At 34.0% G+C, this 27,967-nt stretch overlaps 1 long non-coding RNA gene across 4 annotated transcripts in view; it reads right to left on the minus strand.

The window, feature by feature from the left end:
• Positions 1-337: 337 nt before the first annotated feature.
• Positions 338-27,967, minus strand: part of LOC149222719 (uncharacterized) — a 138,248-nt gene continuing 110,618 nt past the window's right edge. Inside the window, exon 4 of one of the 4 annotated variants that reach the window (XR_016248920.1) lies at positions 338-711. This is a non-coding gene — a long non-coding RNA (uncharacterized LOC149222719). Of the gene's footprint in view, positions 712-4,197; positions 4,242-27,967 lie in introns of those variants that run through there. The other 3 variants (XR_016248918.1, XR_016248919.1, XR_016248922.1) reach the window with 3 other exon arrangements.

The raw sequence follows: 27,967 nt of genomic DNA on the forward strand, positions 1-27,967 counted from the left end.
GATATATAAATATAATGAAAAAAATACATATTTTCAGAATTTTTGTCAAAAATGACATGTCAAATAAACGATTCTTATGGGAAAATCCTAGCAAAAAAAACTTTTAAAAATAGCATTTTTTATGAATTTTATGTTAAAAAGTAATAGTAATCACAGGTTTTTTACAAAAAAAAAAAAAAAAAAAAAAAAAAAAGATTCACATAAAAATTAAAGTGAAAATCAGAGAATACAAATATTGAACATATAACAACAATAATCAAATGTTTATTTTTCTCAAAAAATTTCAAAGTCAAAATATTACAAGTAAAACTAATAAAGATCTCTCAAAATTGAGTTTGATTTGCAATCATAACTTAAATGTCATCAAGAATCTCATATAATCCATGTTCATCATCTTCATCAGTGTCATTATTTTCTTTTTCCGCAATGTTTGAGTTTCCTCATTTTCCTCGTCTAATGGATCTTTCATGTCTGCAAATCTCTCAAAGTGTCATTTTCCAATCATTCCATATAATGGTGGTTGAGGTTCCTTTGCCTTTTTTGCCACATGTGATTCATTAAAATCTCATTTCCTCAAACCAACTTCTTGCATTGCATCTGGAAGAAATTGAAAAGCATTAATTCTTTGTTGAATAAAATTGCATTGTAGTGGGTCTCTTTCAATCGCAATGCAATTTCTTCCTTTTTGTAGGCAACATGCTAGTGTTGTACCTAATTATCAAACACAAAAACAATAAGTAAATTAGTATAAACACATAAAAACAAAAACATAAAATATTAAAATTCAATTTTATATAATAAAACTTACCTGAACTTGAAAATAAATCCAAAACCCAATCTCTTTCATTTGAACATAAATCTATAAGATAGTTAATCAATGTTTGTGGTTTTTGATAAATGTTAAATATCTCCTATTTTGCATCTTTATCCTTATATGTTAACTTTTTTACGATAGCATAATGAACCAGTACTTGGCTATGACTCTTTCCATTTACTTGGTTTAGAAGAATGGACTTATAGTTATCATCTTTTGCCCAACATTCAACATGGATGAACTCACAATCACTTGTAATTGGTTGATCTCTAGAAGAAATAAGATTTGACTTTTTCATGTAACACGACATAGTAAAAGTTCAATCCACTTGTACATAAAAAGAAAAAGAAAAATTACATTAATCAAACATACAATTTCAATGTCTTACCATGTAAGTCACATCCTTGAGTTTGATTTTGAAGCTTGTTAATAACAATGCAAATTGTGTGTCTGAATGAAATGTCAAAAATCTCCAGATTGGTGATGTTGTGACTTCTTGAAAGCCTATAACCACTTTATTAAAAGCTTGATAAGTGTAAGGCTCATTATCATATTCAATGTTTGGGAAATAGAAACGATGAGGAATGTCTGCAATAACCAGGGCATATTCCCTTTTAGGTATGAGTTTTGCAATGTCTTCACAGTCACCTTGTATTATTTGAGATTGGATAGTGTCTGGCCCATTCCAAATGAAATGAGTAAGAGTAGGATCAAGTTCAACATTCCTCAGACGTTGCTTTTTCAACCTTTCCAACTTAATTTTTTCAATGAAACTTATGAAAGTATTTGGTACTCCATTCGCATCCTTCTTCGACATCTTTAATGAAAAAAATAAATATAAGTATAAATAATATAATAAAATAAAAAAGTATATGAATAAAATGAATGTAAAAATCAACATACCTTTTTTAATGCAAGATAGAAATCTTTAAGTGTTGTTGTAGAACTTGATTTTGGGTAGTTGAGTACAACATCATTCCAACTCTCTTCATTCAACATTTTAACCATATGTTCTTGTATTTTCATATAAATCTTATGACTGAATAAATAAAGTAAAAATTGTTAATATAGTGATATGTATAACAAATAATACCAATAACAATATGTTATATTTAAAAGAAAATTATAATCCAAGAAAAAGTAAAAGTAATTCAACAAACTTACTTTTGAAATTCCGAGCACATTTCCTCCAATGAAAATTCACCTGACTTCACACTACATAATAATGATTTGACTAGTTTGTCATCTTTTACACCTTGCATTGTTCTCCAAGGTGTGATAGTCATATCATTTGGAAGTTGTTTCATTTCAGGACCTGTCTTACTGTTGGTACATATTATGGGTTTAGACCTTTTAACCTTTTGATTTTTTATGGCAATATTCTCTCACAATTCGAAAATGTCATATATCAATTCCCATATCTCCCCTATTCGAAATGCCAATTGTAAAATGTTATATAAGCATATGAATAGTTCTGAATTTAAATTGATTTGATTCTATCCTCAATTTGATAACCTCTTTCCATACAACATTCCTCCCAAAAGCTTAAACTAGTCTTTGTCTTATCCCCACCACATTTTTCTAAAAATTCATTATGAATAAATCTGACCCTTTAGACGAAAGTCATAGACATTTTATACTCATTATCTGCATTATGATCCCATGCCAATAACTTTGCCTCTATTTTTGTTAAACCAGCATAAATAATGCATTTCACTATTTCAAAAAGATAGTTTCCAAGATATTCTTCGATCAATTGTCTTTTGGCTTCTGCTAAATGGTTCCCTCCAATTACATAATATCTGTAGTCAAAACATCGTGTCCTGTCAAATGTCTCCTTATTGGGAACTTGATTTGGATCAACAAAAACTGCATAAGCCACCACATGTGCATATGGATTGTACATGAACAATGTTTTCTAATTATGGACATGTAGGTGATGTGCCTTTCTAATTTGATATTGAGATTGTCCTTCATCTAACCTATAGAATTGGGTGACATTAAGCTCAAATATTTTGCCACCATTAATTAATTTATTCTTCCTCAAGTGATTCTGAATGGAATTTTGTTTTGTTTTCATAATGTCATCCTCTAAATCAACACCTGATGTTATGATTTCTTTGATGCCTTTAGAACTTTCACTTTGTTCTTGATTGTTGCTTATGATTTTAACAGATTCGCCAATTTTTTATTTCTTCTTCTTCCTAGTTAACATATCTTATTCTACAGAAATAATCTCCTCGTCATCAAGTGGACATCCATGAGCATTTTTCTTTTCGGCGTTTTATTTATTTTCTCCTTTTCAACAATAGTTCTAACCTCCTCCTCACTAATGGAAACATATTTTTAAGCTACAACTGCCACATCTTCAAAATAAACATGTTTACCTTTGTTAGATTAACCCACCGTATGGATTCTTTGTTGATCCCCTACATGTACCATTGCAGTGTCATGGATTGTTGATTTTTGCTTCATTCTCTTTTCTTGTTCTAACTCTATATAGAAATTGTTGATCAGATGCATAATATTTGGTTCCATATAATAAATACCCTCATGCATCATTGAAAGACTCTCAGCAAAATCCTATCAAAGAAAATACAATATGTCAATGATCAATCATCTATAAAAAATTTAATGATCATTTTTAATTTTAAAATGGGGAGGGCGAGGTCCCCTTAAGAAGCTGTATAAGGCCCAATATTCAATATACATTATGTACAACCATCACATCACAATCAATCCTCAATTAATACATCATATGTTGCTGTGGCAGCGCTACAAATGGGCTCGAACGCGCACCGGGTGCGAGAAAACCGTCATCCCCGGCCGCGTGACCATGCACTCAAATGTATTATTGTAATGATCATTAATTTTTTATTTTTAATTAAAAAAAAAAAAATTAATGATCATTACAATAATACTTTACACATAAATATAAATAAGCATACTTACAATGTTATTTGAAATGTTGGATGAGATTTCTTCACACAATGGTGTAGATTCTTCATCTGTGTCAGACTTGTTCTTTGAGAGAAGATATCTAACATTTTCATGTGACTTGGGAAATTTTGCAAGAACATAAACAGTGTTTGAATTTGGCACCAAACATATGTCTCGTACTCTATCTATCACCTCATAAGTTTCACCCAAATAAATCATACCACAATATAAATAGAGATGTGTACTATCATCAGATTCAACATCTCTAACATGCCATGTATAATTTGTTTTATTTATTTCTCATGAATTCATTCATTCATAAATAATCTTTGGCGCACTTGATGGGCCAGTGGATTGGCTTTTACGTTGTTTCTTAGTTCCGGTATGTTCGACAATCTTCAAAACGTGTCCACCTGCAACTTTAGATAATGGAATTGTTGTCTTTGTTCTAGACATATTCACAGAGACCTTCCTTGATGCCATCTTCCTGAAAAACAAATATATATATATATATAAACATGTAAATTAGTTAATCAAAAAACCATATATATTACTTAGTAAATAAAAATGACACTATAATTGTTATCTAAATATAAAAATAATTTAAATTATATATAATTTTTTTAAAAAATTATAGATTTTATATCTACAAAGTTATAAAGAAATTATTATACACAATTTTTTTTATATGTTTTTAAAATTATTAAAAAATAATTATTAAATATAAATTATAAACAAATAAACAAACAATTTCAAATGATTTATATCTACATTTTTATAAAAATATAATTATATATTAAATTTTAAATTATTAAAACCAACCAAATATATATAATAAAAATAAAAATAAAAATAAAAAAATATTATATATTAAATTTTTAATTATTAAATCAACACATTAAAAAATATTATATATTAAATTTTAAATTATTAAAATCAAATATATCTTAAATTTTTAATTATTAAAATCAACAAATTATAATTAACAAATTATATATATATGATAGATATTCAATTTAAAATTAGTAAAATCAACAATTATATATATACAATTTTTTTTTATTATATTTAAATTTTATAAAATATATATATATTAATAAAATTATATTAAAAAAAATTATTATTATTTAAAATTGGTTAATAAAATTATTTTAAAATTTTATAAAAATATTATTTATAAATTTATATTAAAATTTTATTTATAATATTTTTTATTATTTTAAAATTTTATTAATAATTTATTATTAAAATTAAATCACAATATATATATATATATATATATATATATATATATATATGATGATGATGATGATGGTGGTGGTTAACATCCGCTCAGACCAAATAATGGTCTATCGGACCTAAAGAAATAAATTATCTATTTTGATTTAAGATTTTATTCCTCTGCTCAAAAAGCTTGGAGAGAAGCCTCCTGAGCTCACTATAATTTTGACATTATAAAAGGCTAGGAAGGTCAATATTGTAACAAAGATTGTGAAACTAAGATCTAATGTGATTATATATATATATATATATATATATATATATATATATATATATATATTATCATAGTTTTATTATTAAAATTTTAATTTTATTTTTTTAAATAAAATTAAAAATTATATATCATCATTATATATATCTTATAATAGTTTTATTATTAAAATTTTAATTTTATTTTTTAAATAACATAAATATTTTAATTTAAAAAAAATAATAAAATAAATAAAATAAAAAATAAAATAAAATAAAAAAATTGGGCCCGGTTGTTTGGTCGCTCGCTGGGGGCCTAGGCGGGTGGAGAGGTGTTGCATGTAATCGCCCTCTGCTTACCCAAGCCCCCAACCAGGGGCCAAAAAGCCGCAAGGTGCTGCACACAACTCCTTCCGACCACCCGGCCCCTTGCCAATGGCCAAAGGGCCAAGCCCACATTTTTTTAAATTGTTTTTTAATTAAATTTGCAATTATAAATAAAAAATAAAATAAAAATTTAATTTAAATAAAATAAAATAATAAATTTACAATTATAAATTTAAATAAACAATTATAAAAATAAAATTGTAATTTTAAATAATAAAAAAATAAAATAAAAAACAATTATAAAATTATAATTATAAATTTAAATAAATAAATAAATAAAAAACAAAAAAATATAAAATTTTAATTTTAATTTTAAATTAAAAAAAATGGAATAAAAACTATATATATATATATAATTAAAATTAGGATTTTAAATAAAAAACGAATTAAAATAAAAACAAAACAAATAATTATAATATTAAATTTAAAATAAAAACAAAACAAAAAAGGCCCTTTGATCCAAGTAGATGTTGGTGGCCACCCACCTATCCCATTTGGACCCCCACTACTGTCTCTTTCAGTCTTTTCAATTTCCTAAATTGTAGCACAATTTACTATTTTTAGCAGTTTTTCGGGTCTTGAACTTTCGGAGCCGTTTTGAGGCCCTAAACGACGTTTTTTGGGAAATCGGAGGCAACATGGGGACAACATGGGTCCATGCCATGTTGCCATTCCAAAGTGGTAGTGCTCGGATAGATCTTTCTAACGAGCTATTGTACGCGTCAAACGGAGATCGTATGCCAAAGTTACGACCTCGGGAAATTGATGTACCAATTTACCCAAACGGGGCCCACAATTTGACGTTTCATCTTCCAGGGTTAGATTTCGGAATGTTAAGGGTTTTACATTGTTTCTCAATAATAAATAGGCCTTCGAGCCTCATTGTAACACAGTTCGGAACAGTTCAGAGACATGTAGCCGTCACATCTCTCCTCAAAGATAAGCTACCATCGCCCTAACTCGTTTCTTTCCATTTCTATTTGTAAGAATATTTTAGTATTTTACAGTAATGAAATGAAGTATTATTTCCGCTGCATATCTGTATTTATGGTTATCTCTGTATTTTATTGTGTTCATGTTTAAATCCAGATAAGTGGTATCGGAGCGGTCTGTTTTTTCTCTGTTTTTCTTTGCATGTCCCCAACGAGGTCGGGATATAAGGAGTTAGGGCTTGAACTGGTCGAACCTTTGCAAGACCAGCCTCGCAAATCTCGACGGCCTCCCATGGCGGATGAGAAGAAAGACGAGGGGGCAGGAGATCCTATCAAAATCTTGCTCGAAGAAGCGCTCGAGCGGCAAAGGAACGCGATGATGGATAGCTTTGCGGAGATCCTTCAGCGGCTACCCAGAGGTGACGCATCGGCTTCCAACAGTGACTCTGGAAACGCCACACCGTTTAAGGTACAAGTTAATTTTGAAATCCCCATCTTTGAGGGTCAAATAGACGCAGATGTCGTAGATAAATGGTTAAATCTGCTAGATGGGTATTTTTCTATTCATGAATTTTCAAGTCGGGAAAAGATTGTTTTCGCTCTTCTCAAAGCAGCCCCCCATGTCAAGGACTGGTGGGAAACCTACTGCGAGCAGAAGGATGAAAGTACAGGCTCACTATTTTCAGCCGCACCCACTTGGAATGACTTCCGGAATGCCATCAAGGAGCAATACTACCTTGTCGGAAGCTATGAGGACAAATACATCAAATGGACCACACTGCGGCAGGGACGAGACCAAGGTATGCCGGAGTTCACAAACATTTTTCATACCCTTCGCACACAGTTGGGTATCAAAGATACTGAGCTGCATCTGGTACTCAAATACCGTGGCTGCCTACACAGATACATCCAGGAAGAGATGGGGTTCTTGAACATCTCCTCACTCGGCACAGCATACCGATATACTGTCAAAATTGAACAAAAGTTCAAACAGAAGAAGCGATACTTTGGATCTGCAAATCCGAAGCCCAAAGGACAAAGCCAAGGCGGGGTGACCCAAGACAACCCGTCGAAGCCACAAGAAAAGAACAATACCACGAAGCCGAAGAAGGACATGGGGAAGTGGTGTGAGTTCCACAAGAGTCCCACTCATAACACAAGTGAGTGTCGGACCAAGCAGTCACTGGTGGCCGAGTTGAAGGCTTCCGAATCAGATGCATGTTCTGACCCTGAGCCAGAACCTGACAAGGGGAATGGCAAAGGGAAGCAGATCATTGATGCGGATCCCAGTGCCACTGTTGCCACTGCCAAGATCCAGAAGAATGAACCTACAGATATAGAAGAGGGGGAGCGTCTTTTCCACTCACAGATGTGGGTGAAGGGTTCGCCGTTGCAATTCATTGTTGACAGTGGCAGCCAAAAGAACCTCATTTCAGCAGAGGTCGTGAAGCGGTTGGGCCTACCGACTACACCGCACCCGCAGCCGTACAGTATCGGGTGGCTTCACGAAGGACGAGATCTGAAAGTTCGCCGGCAGTGCCGCCTTCCATACAGCATCAAACCCTTCACAGACGAGGTATTGTGTGATGTTACACCTCTGGATGTTTGTGATGTATTATTAGGCCAACCATACTTGTGGAGGCGACATGCTGTGTATGAGTCCAGGCCTCGTGCTGTCATTATTTCTTTGAATAATTCATTATACAGGATACCGGAGGTAGCCCCACCTACCGCCACATCTTTGATCACCGCTAAGAAAGGCAACAAGCTCATCTCCCAGACCAAGAAATTCATCTGTATGGGAAAGATCGTTGCTACATCCATGGCCCCCGCGAAGGGTTCCTCCATGCAACAGCAGCAACAAAGGGATACAGTCATGACAAAACATAGGAACAACTTCTCCTCACCCACAGGGGTAATACACAAGTTTCAGGTGGGCAACAAAGCCTACTTGCATCGACAGAGAGAACGCCTTACCAGAACCCATCAGAAACTCAGACCACTCCGACATGGTCCTTACACCAGTACCAAGGCTATGGGCAACAATGCTTTGAAGCACAGCATTCCTCCATTCCTTCGCTTGCATCGAGTGTTCAATGTGGACCATCGTCGACCATGCTTTCCACCATTTCTGGACACATCAGAGATTGCAGAACAGCTCACCAGAGAACCAACTCAGCAGAAGCTTCCTCATCTCAGGGAGGAACTCAACGCAATGGGGACCATTGCTTCGTAAGGGGGGAGGAATGATCCAGGTGGATGTTGGTGGCCACCCACCTATCCCATTTGGACCCCCACAACTGTCTCTTTCAGTCTTTTCAGTTTCCTAAATTGTAGCACAATTTACTATTTTTAGCAGTTTTTCGGGTCCTGAACTTCCGGAGCCGTTTTGAGGCCCTAAACGACGTTTTTTTGGGAAATCGGAGGCAACATGGGTCCATGGACCCATGGACCCATGTTTTTGTTCCAAAGTGGTAGTGCTCGGATAGATCTTTCTAACGAGCTATTGTACGCGTCAAACGGAGATCGTATGCCAAAGTTACGACCCCGGGAAATTGATGTATCAATTTACCCAAACGGGGCCCACAATTTGGCGTTTCATCTTCTAGGGTTAGATTTCGGAATGTTAAGGGTTTTACATTGTTTCTCAATAATAAATAGGCCTTCGAGCCTCATTGTAACACAGTTCAAAACAGTTCAGAGGCATGTAGCCGCCACATCTCTCCTCAGAGATAAGCTACCATCGCCCTAACTGGTTTCTTTCCATTTCTATTTGTAAGAATATTTCAGTATTTTACAGTAATGAAATGAAGTATTATTTCCACTGCATATCTGTATTTATGGTTATCTCTGTATTTTATTGCGTTCATGTTTAAATCCGGACAACCCTTTTTTATAATTTTTTTTAATATTTAATAATAAAACCAAATTAATTTAAAACCAAAAAAATAATAATTTTATTGTTGTATAGATAATCTTCGGCAAAATCACATAACCAATATTTTGTCGACGCGTTTCGAACCAACCAGTGTGGTTCATCGTCAGGGCAAGTTGAAGAACCAATCCGGCTCTATTTAATCAAGCTAAGCCGGATTGGTTCTTCAACTTGTCCTGACGATGAACCACACTGGTTGGTTCGAAACGCGTCGACAAAATATTGGTTATGTGATTTTGCCGAAGATTATCTATACAATGTTATGGATCACAGAAGTCTAAACTCCTTAATAATTTTATTGTTATAAATTATTTTTTAATAATTAAAAAAACATATAAAAAATCCAAATATTTTCTTTAAATTAGAACTTTCAAATATTTTCAAACATATATATTTTAATTTAAAAAAAATAATAACAAACGAAATAAGAATTAAAAAAAATAAATTATTAATATTGTTTACTAAATATAATTTCAATTAAAAAATTACAAATATATAACAAAAAAATAAATGTGTTTTTTTTTTCTAATTGAACAATTTTTTTTCCATCCAATAATTTTAATGCTCCCCAAGTGAAATTCAAAAAAAAAAAAAAAAAAAAGTAACACACGTTTTTCATTTCAAAACCCTAATATATATATATACAATTTTTTCTCCTAAAATTCCTACAAATTTTTGTTTTTTTTTCCTTTTCGTCCCTATAAAAATATTTAAAAAAAAAGAAAGAGTTTTTATGTGGTTTTTCCCGTAAAAACACAAAATTTCCCCAAATTCATCTGTAAATAGTCGAGATAGAAACAAAACTAACCTTTAAAATGTGTAAAACTCTCGTTGAATGTGTGATCTATGACAATTTAGCTCCTTCGCAATTCCTCCGCAAAATCGCTCCAAACTTTTTAACAAAACCCAGAAGGCTTGATGTGATGTGATGAATATTGTTGGGTGTGGAGCGTGATTATCTTTTTTATTTAGAGGTATCACCACATTGGACCCCAGTTCGTAATGTCGCGGCAACTTCGCCCATAAAATGTACACTGCAAGGGGGGTTGGGAGCCACCCCTTGGCAGGGGATCGGGGGTAGCACCGCCGAAGCTAAAAATAGATGTAAAATTGTCTTGTAAAATGTCGTAATTTCATGGTCAATCTGGGTCGTTCACTAGGCGGAGATCTGAAGGTAGAAGTTATGTTTAATTTAGGGTTTTTTGCCCTAGAAGGCAACCCGTCACTATATATGAGGGAATTGTATTGCGTCTATGTAGATTTGTATTCTAAGTGAGAAAGAGAGAGGAGATTGTGTGATAGCGAAGAGGAAATTATAGCAGATCTACTATAAGTTATATCTCTTCAGTTTGCTGGATAATATAAAAGGAAGGACTGGCTGTTTCTCCGTGGACGTAGCCCAAATTGGGTGAACCACGTATATCTATGTCTCTCTTGTTTTATGTGTTTTATGTGTTTTCTGTGTTTACAGTTTTGCAATATTTTATATGTTTCATTCCTCTATAATATATAATTTTCTAACAAATAGAAACGATGAATTTTATTTTATAGCGATGATTGTGGGAATGATTTATCGTTCCTTGAATGTGGGATTAAAAAAAAAATATATATATATATATATATATCTATAGTTAATATTATAGCTTTAGGTTAGTTTTCATTCATTATGGGATTAAAAAAAATATTATTTATAAAAATTAATTTACTTACATAGTCAATGTTAAATAATTTAAATAGAAAAATTATTTTGAGTTTCTATCAATATTTTGAATAGAAACTAGGGTGAAATTTTCCAAAACCAAAAGTTTAATAATATGTTTTCAAGTAAATTATAGATGAAAATTTGGAGGGAAATATTTAAAAATGAAATTTTTGGAGGGAAACTTTTCAGCGAAAGTTTTTGGGGGCAAACTTTGGAGGGAAAATTTTCAGCGAAAAATTTTGTGGGGAAAACATTAGAGGGAAATTCTCAATCTCTAAGTTGGGAGAGATTGCATTTGTATCATTTGACATCTTTTGGTTGAAGGTCATGGATTCTTCTGATAGTGAAGTTTTTCTTTCTTTAGCATCGACATCTTCGTCATGCAACAACTCTATTCATTTTGATGAATGTAATAGGAATTCTTTCACTATGAATAGAGAGACAAATTTTGCACTTGGTCTTAATCATAAAGATTATGACAGCAACATTGATGAAGGGCAGCAAAAAGAATTTCATGTGAATAGAGAGTCAATTTTTCCACTTCCTCCTAATCCTAAAGATTATGAGAGCGCCATTGATGAAGGGGGGGATGAAGAATTTCCAGATTCAAAGTTTCCACAGTCCTAATCCTAAGAATTATGAGAGTAGCATTTATGAAGGGGGTGATGAAGAATTTCCCGAGTCAAAGTTTCCACTTCCTCCTAATCATAAGGATTATGAGAGCACCACTGATGAAAGGGGGGACAAAGAATTTGCAGAGTCAACATTTCCACTTCCTCCTAATCCTAAGGATTATGAGAACACCACTGATGAATGGAGGATGAAGAATTTTCAAATTCAAATTTTCCACATAGTCCTAATCCTAAGGATCATGAGAGCAGCACTGATGAAGGGGGGGATGAAGAATTTGTAGAGTCAAAGTTTCCACATAGTATCAATCCTAAGGATTATGAGAGCAACACTGATGAAGGGGGGAGGGGGGTCGGGCGGTGGGGGGTGAAGAATTTGCATAGTCAAAGTTTCCACATATTCATAAACCTAAGGATAATGAGAGCACCACTGATGAAGGGGGGGAAGAATTTGCAGAGTCAGAGTTTCCACATATTCCTAATCCTAAGGATTATGAGAGCACCATTGATGAAGAGGAGGATGAAGAATTTGCAGAGTCAAAGTTTCCACATATTCCTAATCCTAAGGATTATGAGAGCACCATTGATGAAGGAGAGGGCAAGGATGAATCATTTCCAGTAAATAGAGATTCAAAGTTTCCACTTAGTTCTAATCCTAAGGATTATGAGAGCACCACTGACGCAGGGGAGGATGAAGAATTTCCATTAAATAGAAATTCAAAGTTTCCACTTGTTCCTAATTCCAAGGATTATGAAACCACCACTAATGAAGGGGAGGATGAAGAATTTCGTGCAAATGATAATTTGACCATGAATAGAGAGTCATATTTTCCAACTAGTCATAATCTTAAGGATTATGCGGGCACCAGTGATGAAGGGGAGCATGAAGAGTTTCTTGCAAATGATAATTTTAGAGGCACAAATGTCAATAATGCATTTTCTCTGAGTGTTTCAAAAGTAGGGATGAAGATGGTGAAGAATTTCATCTGAGTCAAGATTTCAAAAGCGAAGATGTTGGTAGTGAAGAATTCCCTTCATGTGAGGATGGTAATGAATATTTTCCAAGCAATGGTGGTGATGAATTTTCTAACTATCTTCGTCAATATAATATTCCTCCTACTGATGATGAAAATGATTTTGCAGATAATAATGAAATGACGTTGCAAGAAAATATTGTATCTAGGAGTAGGAGTAGGCCTTTTCATATCAATCCAAAATATTCCAGTTATACAAGGGATAGGATAGAATATCTCACAAGTAGAAGTTTTGTTGGTGATCTGATTTCAAGTGAATGTTGTCGAAAGGATTGCTTGAAACATATGGATTTCAAGTTTGCTTTGGAGCAAAGGAAGAAATATTTGTCAATGAATAAAAGCATGCAAAATTCATTTTTAGTGGGTTGCATGCAATCTACATTGGCAGGTTATGATTATCATATTGGGAATGTATTGATCTGTAGAAAGGCTTTCAAAATGTTGCATTCAGTTGGTAATTTTCGTTTGTCAAGAATCCAAGAAAGACTGGAAAAAGACCCTACATATTATTCAGAAGTACGTTATAAAAGAGAGGTTGGACCATCAGCAATTACTGCAATGTCATGGATGAAAGACTTCTTTTCAAAGCATGGAGAGTGTATGCCAAATAAAGACACAATACATATTCCAGATAATTTCTCAAGACGAGAAATCTACAACTTATATAGAGAATATGCAGAAGGTGCTGAAGGAGATGGTAATTTTATCACATATTCATATTTTACAAGGATATGGAGGAATGAATTCAACAATGTTCATATTCCTAAGAAGACAAGGATGGGGATTTGCAGTACATGTGCTTCTCTTAAATCAAAAAGAGATAAATTTCAAGGGGCAGAAAGAGGTATGCATTCATAACATTATTTTTAAAAATTGGATAGTTATCAACTATGAAAATATATTTATTAATAGATTTCTTTTATTTTATGTGTAGATTCCATTGTCAAAGCACTTCAAGAGCATCGCAATCAGCAAACAAGTGAAAGACAAAAATTGTATAAACATAGAAAAAAGTGTTATGATAATCCAAATAAATATTTGCGTTTGATAATTGATGGTATGGACCAAAAGAAAACTCTTATGCCACATTTTGTCCACACACCAAAAAATTTACAGGAAGAAAAATTTATTCAGTTTCACTTGGTTGGTTTTATGGTCTTTAATGGGAAGATGTTGCCAAGGGTTTACTTCATAGCTCCAAATATTCATAATGATGCAAATATTACCATAAATATAATCCATGATGTGCTTTCTCATTGGTTTGGTATTCTTCCTGAAGTTTTGGATCCGCAATTGGACAACACAAGCTGTGAAAATAAAAAAACAAGTTCTTTTTGGATATCTAAACATGCTTGTTCAATTGAGAATTTTTAAAAAGGTAAAGGTTGGTTTCCTTCTTGTTGGACACACTCATGACCATATTGATCAGATGTTTAGTCGTTTTTCAGTAACCTTGAGGAGGAAGAATGTTGGGACCCTTCCATCATTAATTGAATGTATTAAGAAAGTGTATATTCTAGAGCCTGTTTTTCATGTCCTTGAGGAAACTATGAACATGCGAAGGTTTATTCTGGGATCACATGGTGAGGAGAAATGCATTGAACAACTTAATGACATTAGCTTCCAGCATCAATTTCGTATCAAAAAAATTGATGGCAAAACACTTATATCGGGCAAGAAGTATTAAATTGTTGCATAATGGGGGCCGTCGTTAGGTTTAGCATTTTTGAAGTTCATTCCAGATCATCCAATACTTGCATCGGAGATAATATTATTACAATCAGTTGCTGAACTCAATAATGCATGAAGGCATAAGAGAGAGATAAATTATTCTGAATGTCTGGAAGAAATAATAAAATGTATTAGAGATACATATGACTACTTTGATGTTGCTGATTCAGTTTGGTGGGAGTCTTTTTTTAATGATCAAAGTGATATCATCTCAATATGAGGAAATGAATATACACTTTTGAAGACTACATTTATTTGGCCTCAAAATATGTCAAATGAATAGGAGGAAAGACACATTGTTGAACAAAAACAATCTCAAGGCATTATTAATTCTCAACAAGAAGAGGAAAGAGAAATATATATTGGTTCTATAAGATCGTGTGCACAATGTGAAGCCATGGAAGACCTTTACAGGGGTTATGTGTGGGATGTTAAGGAGGGTTGCATGATATTAGTATTAGCTGATGGAGATCCACTTAGCTATCCATTTTGGGTTGCGAAGGTTATAAAATTCATTAAAGAAAATAAAGATATTACAGTTGTTGAGGTACATTGGTATGCCACAAATACCTACATATTCAATGGTGTGTACAATACAGAGATGGTAGTTGATAAACAAATTTGCAGAAAGAGAAAAAGAAAGGGTACAAATATAAATCGTCACCGCACAGACCTATTAAAATTGGAGGATGTTGACATACTTGTCTATCACTTTAATTTAACAAAGAGAGGAACTCTTCACTTCAAAACCATAGATATTTTGAAGAAGTTGCTACCAGAAGGAACAGTGTTGAGATGGGAGTCTGCTGAACCTAGTCATAGATCTAGAAGACTTTTGAAACCTGAAATGGTGGGCATGCATGTTGACTTAGATGGGGCTCTAGTTGATGAAAGAGAAGAATATGGGTCATCTTCATCTACATCCAGTCATTCATCTGAAGATGTGGATTTTGATGGTGTGCCAAATCCTATGGATGATTTTGAATAAATGTCTAAGACATTTTATGTAAATGAAGTTTGCATGGTAACTTGAAATAAATATTTTGACTTCCATATGATCTTACATGAATTTATGAGTCATTTCTATGTTTGTTGGATTTAATGTTTTAATTAAAAGAAATTCATGTCTTTAGAGATGTTTGCATGGTAACTTGAAATAAATATTTTTGACTTCCATATGATCTTACATGAAGTTATGGGTCATTTCTATGTTTTTTGGATTATATGCTTTAATATATGTGATATTCAATCTACGAAAGTTGATATTTTGATTAAAAGTAAATAAATATTAGAAATTAATGTTGATTTTTTAAATTATATAGTGATATTGCCATGATATTATTTATTGTTATCATTTGGTATAAGATAGTTTTAAAATTGTTGAAATTTTAATGCCTCATTAAAAAGAACACTTCATTTTGATGGTCGATTTTTAGGTTTCTCTTATAATAGGATAAGTTGTCTTAGGCTAAAATTTGAAAAGAACTATAGTTTTATCCTTTGAAATAAAAATTAATCTTGGAATAATGAATCTTTCATTTACTTGTTCATTTTTAAAAATTGTTTTAGTCATATAATTTGTCCATAATTTCATGGTTGAAATGTGTTACAAACTTAAGGTTTTCAATTACAAGGTTGAAATTTTGTCAAAATGTTAAAGTGTTTCTGAATTATGATATTTTATCTTTAATGCTATGGTTGAAAACAATTACAATTTCAAGGTTTTTTAGAGTCAAAGATATTTTATCTTTAGCTCCATTGCTAAAAATTATTCTTGGAATAATGAATCTTTCATTTACTTGTTCATTTTTTAAAATTGTTTTAGTCATACAATTTGTCCATAATTTCTTGGTTGAAATGTGTTACAAACTGAAGGTTTTTAATTACAAGGTTGAAAATTTGTCAAAATGTTAAGGTGTTTCTGAATTATGATGTTTTATCTTTAATGCTATGGTTGAAAACAATTACAATTTCAAGGTTTTTCAGAGTCAAGATATTTTATCTTTAACAACATGGATGGCAATAGTTTGAATTATCAAAATTTGAGACATGATATTTTATCTTTAACATCATGTCCGAGAATTGTTGGAATTTTACAATGTTTCAAAGTCCGAATATTTTATCTTTAACTCAATTGCTAAAAATTACCCTTGGAATAATGAATCTTTCATTTACTTGTTCATTTTTAAAAATTGTTTTAATCATATAATTTGTCCATAATTTCATGGTTGAAATGTGTTACAAACTGAAGGTTTTAATTACAAGGCTGAAAATTTGTCAAAATGTTAAGTTGTTTCTAAATTATGATATTTTATCTTTAATGCTATGGTCGAAAACAATTACAATTTCAAGGTTTTTTAGAGTCAAGATAGTTTATCTTTAACAACATGGATAGAAATAGATGGAATTATCACGAGACATGATATTTTATCTTTAACATCATATCCGAGAATTGTTGGAAATTTGCAGTTTTTCAAAGTCCGGATATTTTCTCTTTAACTTAATTGCTAAACAATGTCAAAATTGTAACCCGGTTTTTTTTGTTATTCCAAAATAAACAAAAAAAAATTAGGGGTGTTTTTTTCATCCATTTTAAAAAAAAAAAACGGTTTTTACTTCCATTAAAAAAAAATGTTGAAAATTTACCCTTAAAAAAAACATTGTTCTGGGATAAACAATTTTCGTTTTTGGGTTGTTTTTTCATGTTTTCTTGGGTTTTTGGGCTCAAGTACCCGTTTTGAGGTAATAGTTCCCATTTCATCGGTAACTATGTTGTATTTAGTTCAAACATCGACTCATCTAAATCTTTTTTCAATTTTTCAAATTTTAAGAGAGTCCCTCAAGTCGAATTGATCCAAGTATACATACTTAGTTGGATTCCAATTTTGGTTTGTCTACTATAATTTAATATTGCAATATGATACAAGTATATGGGTCATCCAAATGCATAGAGAACGGTCTACCTCATGTGCTTTAGGATGTCCATATTGGATGTAAGGGAGTCTACATAAGTGATCAATGTGCAAAGGCTTTCTTCCAAAGGAAGCATGGGTTATTAAGTGATCCTACAACCCCACAAGTAGTATGAGTGAATTAACCATGGAGGGTTATTGTCATATAAAGTTATTTTGGAGGACTTCATATTCCTTTAAACATGTGCATCCCGACATGAGATCATATTTGAGGGGTGTTCCGGTCATAAAAAGTGTTAAATATTAATATTTTCTTATCCAATATGAGGAATTTTATCAAGAAAAGTTGAGTGGATCTATGATAAATAGTTACATGGAGTAGTGATCATGTAGTATGTGGCAGGTCTATAAATAAAATCATATGAACTTCTAGGATATGCATTGAAAGTTGAAGGCAATAATTTTTAATTATAAAGTTTCAAAATTTATTAAAAGGATTGGAGCCACTAAAAAAGAAAAAATCATTGGTATCTTATAACGTTTAAAGGATTGCATTGGGCTTCATGGAATTCTTGATTTTTGTATCAATCATGGACATGTTTCAAACAAATGGAGGAAGGATGACTTGTTTGTTGGAAACACAATCAAATCCTTAGCATCCTATGGTTGAAAATTCCACTAGTATAACATGTATCTTGATTGTCTAATACTAACATAACATTAGAGAACAAAACAACTATGGAATTTAGGGATAATACACATGAATTGCATCCCATGTGTCCTTTACTTTAGGGAGGTTATTCAATGGTGTTAAAAGCTATACAATGAGATATGAAAGGCTTGTTGAAAAATGTGCAACAAGAAATGTTAAATTTAGAATGTGCTAAAAATAGACCTGCGAAAAATAGCATGTCTAAAAATAACAGCTTGGCCAGTGAGGTCATTGGCCACATTGGGTGAGAGGTGAAACTGCTAAAAATATAAAGTTCTAAAAATAGCATTTTTGGGTCCCTTCCTATTTATAGCAGTCCCTCGTCTACCTATAGGAAGTAAAACTAGCAATTGTCCCAAAAGGTACAAAGAGAGGTCGATAGGATTATTAAATTAGAATTGTTGAATTTCTCTAGAAGAGATGTTGGTTCAAGCCTAACGGATGAGCAATTTGAGCTGGCTAAAGGCCTTCTAATTGTTTTTTATTATTGTAAAATTATATTGATAATTCATTGGTTTTACTTTCAAAAGCTTGAAGGAATTTGAAGAGCAGGTATAGAATTGCTTTGTGGGATTTGATCCCAAAATCCTTGATTTGTAGATATATACTCAATGAAATGTTAATTGGTTGAAACCTTGCACAAATGTTTGATATGAGAAAATAAGCCGAAAAAGTTGAAAGGCTTAATTGGTTTGTGGAAAAATTTGTTTTCTTGGATTGGATCATTGTGCAATTACTTTTCTTTAGATGTTTTGTTTATATCTATAATACACGGAACATATTGAATGTCTTATTTCATTTTAGAGTAAGTTAATTACCCACAATTAAGAAACCTCTATAGATGGCCAAGCATCTACGAAGCTTTCTATTGACCAAGGCAATAACCACCATGACTATCCCCTACCATTTGACAATGCTTCTCTACCCAACCAGATTGAGTACTTAGGGAGGGAAAAGCAAGCCAATTACACAAACAAATTTCCTTTGGAAATAATTATGCACATACATAGAGCAAAATCCAAATACTCTACCAAGAAGAAAGAAAGTTGTCCACACAAATTTGTTAAATGGATCCACTTTGTATGCTCGTTCAAAGTGAAAGTAATGAAGAGTGGTTTATATGTAAAGACAAAGAAACTGAAATGTATTTCAATAATGAAGAAATAAATCTCACGTTTCTTGTCTCATGTAATGAAAAATGGCTTTATGTAAAGAAATAAACATTAAAAATTAAGAAATCTTGATGAAAAATTAATAAAAATATAAAAACTCATTTGTTTAAGTGGAATGCATTTGAAGACATGATTTGTATTGTTAAGACACTCCTAAGTGTTAAGTTGTTGGTTTAATTTTCCGCCTTACCATGGGAAATTGAATATTAACACAGTTGAAAATTGTATTATAACATCATGAGCACAATGCTACAAATTAAAGCAAAGAGTAAATGAATATTTTTTTCACCATTTAAATTATTGCTATACCAATTTAGGTTTTTTCCCATGATGTTATTTTGTTATTTTTTAAAGTACAATCTTCAATTTACTTGATTGTTGATAAATAATCCAAGAAAGGGCAGTGAAAGAAAATTATTTTTCACTCTACTTATATTGTTGTTAAATTACTATTATTTATTTTATTTATTTATTTTTCCGAAGAAATATCCAGGTAGATCCATACTATCAGCTTATTAGCAGGCCTAACTACAAGGGTGTCAAGGAGAATTGACCCCGTGGCCTCTCATTAGCAAGGTGCTTTAGTGATGAGAACTCAACTAATTGAGTTAACCCTTGGGGCTTAATATTATTGATTTTAATTAGTAATTTGTTAAAAGTGATGGGAACTCAACTAACTACTGAGTTAACCCTTGGGGATTTACTATTATTGATTTCAATTAGTAATTTGTTTAAATATTTTTTTTTGTTTAGTTAAATTAAATCAATATTTATAGTTATGTATTTTTGAAGCAATTTATTTCTATTTATAATCAATAATAGATAATAAATAAATATTTGTTATTATGTTCTTTTTGAAAAATTATTTCCAATAAATTGTAGATAATACAAGGAGCAAAGAGATTTGATGTTTGGAGTTCTATGCTTTTTGGACACCATATTTCTTTAAATACAACTTAATTTTTTACATGTTTATTATCAACAATGTAGGTAAATGTTTAGGTTGTATATTTTTTAATTTAGATTTAAGACAAATAAATTAATTTTTAAGTCAGCTTAGTTGTTTGAGGTATGAAAAGATTATATTTACTTAGGGTGGAGAGAAAACATATATAAAATTAATCAATCACCATGTATGATTGTATTATTGTATAAAATTATTGTCCGGAGATTTGACGTGAAAAGAATCAAATTTAATGACCATACATCCTACACTATTACCACAATATGTGATTGAACTCACAACTTTTGTCGAGAAAAAATTGGTCTAAAATTCGACCCCACCATACCAAACAACAATTTTGCCTAGGGATTTGGTCTAAAATTTTACCCCACCATATCGAACAACAATTTTGCCTAGGATACCTTCCCTATGCTATCAAATAGCAAAGAAGATATCAAGGAGAGGTAGGCACAATATATCAATAAATATTAAGCTCTCCTCATTGAAGGTTTACAATTTTACAAATTAGCATGATAGCAAATATAACATGGTGGGACATTGGAATTTGTGCATTATGATATAAAGCATTCCAAATTTACGATCATGGACTTTTTCCTATGCGTTAAATAAAAATGTTAAGCTAATAATCAAACAATGAAGTGCTATATAGAGGGACATCACAAAGAATTAGGATATTACACTTTTCTCATTGAACAACTTATGACCCAATAATGCCTTTCTCATTGAACAACTTGATTACCCAATAATAAATGGTGTGGATGGATTTTTTGGTTTTATGAATTACTTAAATATAGATGAGAAGGAATTTTTAGTTTTGTGAATTACTAAAATACAGATGAGAGGGATTTCTAAGTTTAATGACATAAATCTAGTCCCATTTTGTAATAAGGATTGAGCACTTTACTCATAATTTAAAATGAGTTGCAATATACCATAATACAACTGAGGATGATTATTTAATGATTTGCAATACACCATATTACAATTGGTAATGATCATTTGGACATTTATGGGATCATTTACTTGGTGTAATATCATGGTAAGTATCATCACTTACTAGAATTGGTGAACACTAGTTGTATAGATATCCTACATGTGTAAGATTGTTAATTATCATGGTTGTTTTGTTCTTTGTATAAATGTCCTACATGTGTAAGATTGTTAATTATCATGGTTGTTTTGTTCATGTTAATGTGGTTTTTTATTTAAAAACATATGCCTCTTACAATTTGACATAATATAATTTTTTGTTTGAAAATATATAATGAAATTTGCATTATATATGAAAGGTTATCAACCTCAAATCAAATTATTTTTAAACAAACCTAAAAAAAACACTAACTCCCTCAAATTTACAACATCAACTTAAGAAGAAGTGCCACTAAAATGAAGAAGGAATTTTCATTTTTAATTTATGGAAACTTATGATTCGCTATGTTAATAAATCCAAAACATTCTTAATGTAAAAATAACATTGTAGCATATTATAAGCTCACAGAGATATCAAAGTTAGAGATATGTATGGAGTACATTACAACATCACTGTTGAAACCAAAAATACTCTTCTCATGATTCTGCTCATGAATCACGATAAATGTGTCTCCAGTCAATATCTGCTCGCCATCCTGCTGAGTGTCACCGGCTCATGCCGATATGATGTCCTTCAGACGGGGCCTGAGCTCATGGTTCAAGAACTCACTGTATTCTAGCGTATCCCTAGCGATCTTATGAAACTCCACCAGAAGCACCAAGTTCGTGACTTCAAAAATCTCGGCATCAATACTAAAATGTCCCTTCCGCCCCTGCTCGAACCTCTGCAATTGCGCCTTAAACTCCTTCGCCTTGTTAAAGCTGAATCCGAAAATCTTGGCAGCCTCCTCCAGCTTCGACATTATGGTCGGAGCTGACTGAGTCGAAGTGAACCTTGATTCTTCCTCCTGCTTAATGGCATTGTCGTTGAACAACCTGGAGAGACTGAACCAAACATTATATATTTTGATTACATAGATTCTATAAACCAAAATATTAATAATATTAAAATACAAACCTCTCATACCTGATGCAGTGAAAATGAGTTTACAACATTATTTTACAAAAAAAAAACTACTACATTTCCTAGAGAGAAACTTCTAACCAGAAGCGGCATCCTTGGAAGCTTGGTATCCACCAAAAACATAGGAAATAAATCCCCAGAGCCCCAAGAGCATGGCTACTATCTTGACGGCGTCTAGTTTCTCTTCGAACAAAAGCGCAGCGAGAATGGGAACAACGGGCAACATCACGGCACTCACCACATTAGAAAACAATGAAGAAACCAAGAAAATGAGGCCAAACATCCCCATGGAAAATGTTTGCGCTGCTATAGCACACCACACCAGAGTCATGCAGTACGCCATTTTCCCTGACCTGAAACGCTAGGATTCAGACGCAAAATAATGAATAACTATTTCCAATGCAATGTAATGAATAACAAGAATCGAGTGGGGAGCGTTGCGCTTCCCTGCCGTTTTGTTTTGTTCCCTACTTTCCACCACTCATATAGTTGTGAAATTAAATTAGAAAAAATCAAGCTCTAATAATAACAGCGGGCATGCATGCAGCCCAGCCCGTAAACGGAAACAATACAGGGTAATAATAGAAAGCTTCCCACTCTGAGCATTGTGCCATAAACTCCACGAACTCTCCCAGAAGCTCGGCGCACAGATGTCAAGTGGAGAGTTTCCTGTTATCAAAAACCAAACCAACCGCAAGAGTTGTTTTCAAATTCTGGTTTCCATTAAAATAAATAATAATAAAAATTGTGTGCCACATGTCAATCAGAAAAGAAAAGTGTAGACGATTGTTGATTCATAGGAAGGCCTATCAGCCTAATTAATTTTTGTCTTAACAGCAGTTGGAAATATTAATTAATTAATTCAGTTGAGTTAATTAGTTAAGGAAATTCGAATTTGAAGTCTTTGTGAGCATGCACATGAGTTGTCCCACTGATTGAGGAATTTATCCTTAATTTCCTCCACTGATTCAGGGAATAAGTATGAGTTCTATAATGAGAGAATGAGTTGACTTAGTTCTAACTAGTCAAGTCCAGTTAGATTATTTTAACAAGTTGTTAAAATAATAAAATATAGTTTGTTAATGCTTGCATGCATGTGACAACTATTATTTTAGATAACTGAGAATTCACTCATGGATAACTGTTTCATGTCAGTTCTATCAGAGACCCAGTTGAGATCAGATGTGGGACAGTGTACTATCAGATGCTTGACTATTTCTAGTAAGTAGTTTTTGCATGGTTGAGGAACTAGTGTCCTCAAGGATTGTGTAGTTGCACCATTGGTTATTTTGGTATGCTTGGAATTAATAGCATATGCTTTTGCTATTATTTCCTTAGAAAACTACGCAAGGACCATAGGTAAAGCCTATATAAACAGGGCTTGGTTGGTTCATGAGACATATCTTCATATCTTCATAGTTCATTGAGAATTGAATAGCTTGAGAGCTAATTCTTTTTGTATTGTGAAGAGGATTTCCACTTGATTGATAATACATGGTTGGGGTTTTATGTTGGTGCTTTCCCCTGGATATATCTTGTGTTATGTGGGATTATTTCTCTTGATTAGTTATGCATTTTTCTACTTGATGTTGCTCGTGAATTTGATTATGCTTCCGCTTAATGTTTTGTAGAAGTAGAACAAGTATTATGCTTTAGGACATTGCATATATCGATTTGTCCTACAGGTGAAATTTCTACAAGGCTATCAATTCAATGGAGATTAGTAAGCATGGCAATATCCTTACTCCTTAGGATCATGTGTCCTGCTATAGCTAGGTCAAGCCACCTACAATCAAGCCTCGGCCTTCAGCTCACAACCATGGCCCCTCTGGAAGCTTCACCGAAGGCGGTCGCCGCTCAACAGGCCTTCTTCGCTCTGGTAAAGTCTTTACCTCCTCAGCGACCACGCCCAGCAATCTCCAAGTTCGTAAAGAAGCTTGACGTCCTGCAAGAAGTTAACCTTCCTCTAGCTCTACCTCGTATGGTTGTCCTTTCTTTAGCAAAACGAGGTCTCATTGGGCAATTCACTGGCCTCTCGCCATCTCTAAAGACAGTGCAAAGATGGGTCGAACGAAACTAATATGATAAAATCCAAGGCAAAATCTCCATCCGATTCTGTGGAAAAGGATATTTCACCTTCCATTTTGAGACAAGAGAAGACAAAGATTTAATCTTCAGAAACGGACCTTATTTTATGGATTCCAGAGGTCTATACCTTAGTAAATGGACCTCGGACTTCGATCCCAAGCTGGATGTTCCGAGCACTGTCCTGGTCTGGGTTCGGCTTCCTCATCTTCCTATCCATTGTTGGGTAGATGAATCGGTTCGAGCGATCGGGAACGTTGTGGGAAGATTCATTGATCACAGTGAGCCAAAAGATAACATGCAAGCATGTGCTCGCATATGCGTAGAAGTGGATCTAGGCAAAGGTCTTCCAGAGGCCATCAAGCTCAAGGTGGACGATTGAACCCACATCCAGCGATTGGACTACGAACAAATTTTGTTCAAATGAAAGGTATGTCATGAATATGGCCATTTTGCCAATCGCTTCACTAAACTAGTTGATGTAGAAAATGCTTCGCAAGATGAGCAATGGGAAACAGTCAAGAAAAAGAAAACAGCCCCCATCTCCAAGACATTTCCTGAATCTGGCCCTTCCATTCGTATCCCTCCCATCCCCTCCACCTCATCCTTCTCTAACTCTTCCCTTCCTCCACAAGACCACCTCCCCCCCCCCCTCCTTCATCATCTAACCCCTTTCATATCCTTACCCCCCCCCCTCGTGCCCCAAGCTGATGCCTCTGATCCCCCCCTCCACTGGTTATTTCCTCCTCCCTCCCCCTAGATCCACCCTCATCTAGAATTACCAGGAGCAACTCGAAAGAGCATGGTGCAACTTTGGATGCACATAAGAAGAATGGGCAAGGAAGGAAGTCTGCCAAGCAACAGAGAGATGAACATGCCCAAAAGGACATTGCCATGGGCACTCAAAATCCCATAGAGTCCTATATCTTGGGGCAATATGATAAAGATACAGTACATAAGGAGCAGGGAGGGTGAGCAACTCTCCGTACCCCTCATTCTCAATGATGAAAGCCCTTTCCTAGAATAGTAGGGGACTAGGGCAACCCTCCAAAATAGTTGCCTTAAAAGATCTAATAAAACATGAGAAACCTAGAATTTTATTAATCCAAGAAACAAAATAAGGACAACAAGAATTTGAAAGGGATTATTGGTCAACAAAAACAGTATTCTGGCAGCATCTGTGAATCAAGGGGAGCTTCTGGGGGAATCGCAACCCTCTGGGATCACAACATATGGAGTCTCATAACAGACACAGTCAGCCAGCACTGGATAAAGATTGTTTTAGAGAGCACTACAGATAGCCAAAGGATAGTTATTTACAATATCTATGCCCCAAACCATTACAGAGACAAAGAACAGTGTTGGGACACCCTCAAAGAAAATATAGATGAAGAAGAAAATAGTAGTATTATTCTGGGGGGAGATCTCAACCTCATTCTACACTCCAACGAGAAAAGAGGAGGTTTTTTCTCTCCTGATCCTTACAGAACTCAGCTGGAGGCCATCATGCAGGATCATGATCTTATTGATGTTGTCCCAAAAAATCGTAGATTCACTTGGAACAATCGTAGGCTGGGCAAAGGCAATATCATGGAACGGCTGGACAGAATCCTGGTGAATGTCACACTCCTTTCTTCCTTCTCTACTGCTTATGCCACCATCCTTCCCTTCTTGGCTTCTAACCATTACCCCACAACTCTCGTTCTTGAAGCCCACTGCCCTTTGGGGCCCATTCCCTTCAAATACAGCCCTCTGTGGAACAGTAATCCAACAGCCAAAGAAATTATTCAAAACACTTGGCATCAGCGCATAGAAGGATCCCCAGGGTACATATGGGAAAACAAACTAAAAAGGATCGAATACGCCTTAAAAGATTGGGAAAAAAATTGCTACACGGAGCCAGAGAAGGAAAAAAAGAGATCAAAGCCAAATTGGAAAATATGCACAGCATAATTAAGGAATGTGGGCTTCTGCTGGAAGATAAAGATCGTGAAAGCGATCTCTATTGCCAGTTATACAGTGCCAACAGAGAGGAGGAGAAGAAATGGAGAATAAAGTCTAGGCAGCTATGGCTGCAAGGAGGAGATAAAAACTTGACCTTTTTCCATAAGCAAGCTACTGCTCGAAAAATTAAGAACAATGTTACCTCTATCATAGATGGAGAAGGCAATCTTCAAACCACCCAAGGTGCTATTAGGCAGGCAGCTTCAGATCATTACAGAGTTCTCCTAACAGAAAGAAATGAGGAGGAAGATTACTCAGACCTACTACAATATCTTCCCACTGGGATCAGCAAAGAAATCAATGATAGCCTGGATAAGGAGATTGAAGAAGAAGAATTAAGAGGAGCTATTTGGACTCTCCAACCAGATAAAGCCCCGGGCCCATATGGTTTCCCGATTTTCTTCTACAGAGCTTACTGGGGAACTATTAAAAAGATCTTATCAAATTGATAAAATGGATTCAACGCAAAGACAAGATTGGAGGCTTTACCAATGCCACCCATCTTTCCCTTATCCCCAAAGAGAACCGCCACACTTCTTTCTCGCGTTTTCGACCCATTTCTCTTTGTAATTCTTCTTACAAAATCCTGACCAAAATACTTGCAACCTGCCTCAAACCTCTCCTCCCTTCACTCATCTCTGAAAATCAGGGAGGCTTCCTAGCCAATAGGCAAATCTCCGACTCAATTCTCCTTGTCCAAGAAGCTATTCATTCCAGCCAATCCAGAAAAGAAAAAGGTTTTATTGTGAAATTGGATTTTGCCAATGCCTTCGACAGGGTCAGACACTCCTTCCTCAGTGTTGTTCTTAAGAAAATGGGTTTTGTTGCGTCCTTTCTTGATCTCATCAAAGCTTTCATTTCAGACCCTTGGATTTCTCCTGTTGTTAATGGCAGACCTGGACCTTCTTTCCAATCTTCGAGAGGGCTAAGGCAAGGCTGCCCCCTCTCCCCATAACTGTTCATCTTGATGGCTGAATCCTTTAGTAAGGCTTTAGATTACAAACGGAAAATTGGACTCATTACCGGCATTAAATTTGAGAATGGAGTCAAAAACATAAACCACTCACAATTTGTTGATGATACTTTGTTAATAGGAGGAGCCTCCATCACAATAGCCCGCCATTTCAAAGCTCTCCTAGACAAATACATGAGCTATTCAGGAGGTATGGTCAATCAACTCAAAAGCTGCATCTATGGTTGGAACACTACAGCTCAAACCCTCCATGACATTGCCAGCATCTTTGGGGTCCCTTGCAAATTATATTGGGAGCACTTCACTTATCTGGGCATGCCTGTGAGTACTGGTCCTCTAAAAGCTGAAGTTTGGGATACCATTATAAATAAAATGAAAAGGAAAGTGCAGCAGTGGGGCTCCACATGGCTCAACCTAGCAGGTCGCCTTGTTCTCCTAAAATCAGGTCTCTCTTCTCTCCCCCTATACCAATTTTCACGTTTGCAAGCTCCTGCCATTTTCCATAATAAAATGGAAAT

This window comes from Pinus tabuliformis, chromosome Q (assembly GCF_031772625.1).
Source record: "Pinus tabuliformis cultivar Carrire ecotype Pingquan chromosome Q, CPIR1, whole genome shotgun sequence".
NCBI lineage: Eukaryota > Viridiplantae > Streptophyta > Pinopsida > Pinales > Pinaceae > Pinus > Pinus tabuliformis.